Source organism: Stegastes partitus, unplaced genomic scaffold, assembly GCF_000690725.1.
Source record: "Stegastes partitus isolate 25-593 unplaced genomic scaffold, Stegastes_partitus-1.0.2 Scaffold1570, whole genome shotgun sequence".
NCBI lineage: Eukaryota > Metazoa > Chordata > Actinopteri > Pomacentridae > Stegastes > Stegastes partitus.
In genome coordinates this window covers 41,702-43,495 of record NW_007579301.1, presented here as the reverse complement: position 1 = coordinate 43,495, position 1,794 = coordinate 41,702, and the positions used below count along the sequence as shown (strand labels likewise).

At 36.6% G+C, this 1,794-nt stretch overlaps 1 protein-coding gene across 1 annotated transcript in view; it reads left to right on the top strand.

The window, feature by feature from the left end:
- Positions 1–1,794, top strand: part of LOC103371351 (lysophosphatidylcholine acyltransferase 1) — a 29,560-nt gene that overhangs the window by 9,245 nt on the left and 18,521 nt on the right. The gene's annotated exons all lie outside the window — the stretch shown is intronic.

Genomic DNA, 1,794 nt, shown 5'->3' with positions numbered 1-1,794 from the left:
ACTTTTATTTTGGTGGACCATGCACAGAAATGAAGCAAAATGACATAAATTCAGAGTTATGAAATTAAACGGTAAAAGCCAGAGCAACTAGATTTCAAATCAGATAAAGACTATCTGTGAATGGTCCATGTTTGGAATCAACAGTTAATACTTGTATGTCAGTGGACACTAGAAATAACACACAGGCAAAGCTAATCAGAATGTGTTCATAAATATGTTAAAATAATTCACCAGTCATTGATTTAAACCCGAAAAATTCATCTTTGTATAAAAAAAAGTTAGACATGGCGAAGTTTTTACCTCGAAAAACATAGTATCTACCGCTCTCTCTCCACCTACTACTCATGGCACCTCGAGCACACCAGCTCACCTGCAACACTGCTCAAACGCTGTGAAATGAATCTACGTATACGTACAAATAACACCTCTCGCTACTTTGTCAGAAATACAAGTAGTGTATCATTCTATAATGCAACAAAGTCCCGTTGCTCAAGTAAAGAAGTTAGTGATTGCAAATATCTGATTTCCTGCTTCACACAGCACAAAAGGTTTTCACACAGCGATAGAGTTAATTTGATTTCTTTACTGAGAACACAGAGTACAAACTGCACTGACAAATGTATTTTGTTTCCCGTGGCTGCTTTTCCATAAATGAAACTTAGTGTTTCAGCAGCAGTAAAGGGATTTTAATGCTATACACTTTTTGCCTAACATGAAAATCAAGGCTAACACATATCCCACAAACATTTAAAGATGCATCCATAAAACGGTTGTAAAGAGGTTTAGAAGGTAAATGATAGAACCCATAAGTATTAAAACACATGATATCAGTATAATACTTGTGACGTATCACTGACATTAGTAGAAAAAATGTGTTTGATTTACTTTTACCTATGCAGGTACAGGTTATGTCACCCAGATTTCTACCAACATAAGGCAGCCAGTATTGATCATGTAAGACTGTTCTTGTGTTGATGAAAGCCTGCAAGCTCCAAGGGTTCCGAAACAGGAAAGTGTGATTACACCAGGACTGTTGGTGTGATTGATGAATGGATGTTTGTTCCTTGCTGAAGGCACAGATGGAATGTGAGTCTCCTCCTCTTGACCCTGTAGAATGTACAGACATATTTCTCTGCTACATAAACATGTAGTGCAAACTGCACAGGACTACACACCATGAGTGAAAAACACAGTCTACACCAGGGCTAAACATTTTTTTGCCTTAAGTACCCTAACAGTGTACAGATGGCTGTCTTAAAAAAACAGATGCAGCCAGAGTTTCATTTATATAGACACCTAAGACGCCAGTTCTTGCAGGATTTCTGTATCATTTGTCTTCTTTAAAATCGATTTCTGATTTAAACATGTATGGCAAATTTGCTGAAGTATTACAACTTTCCTTTTTGTGGCACAGAGTAGTTTTGCAGTGTTTGAGCAGAGTCACGGTGTGCTTGAGCTGCAGCAAGTAGAGGACGGGTGGGTGAAGACATACAGCGCCCTCCATAATTACTGGTTAAGATGTGTTAAAAGCCTTAAAATAAATTCAATTTCGATTGCAGAAGCAAACTCTCACACTGAAAATTGTAGAAAAATGTAACCTTCAACTCAACTCAAATGAATTGTTGGCAAAAGGGGGTTGTTCAAAATATTAGCATCAAGGCTGGTAATAATTATGGCACACATGATTTGATGTAAAATAATTATTTTTTAATGTGGGATTTTTTTTCACACTGAATAAATGCACTTGAATTAAAGGTTGAATTTTCTTCTTTTTTTTCATTGTGGTCCTATATT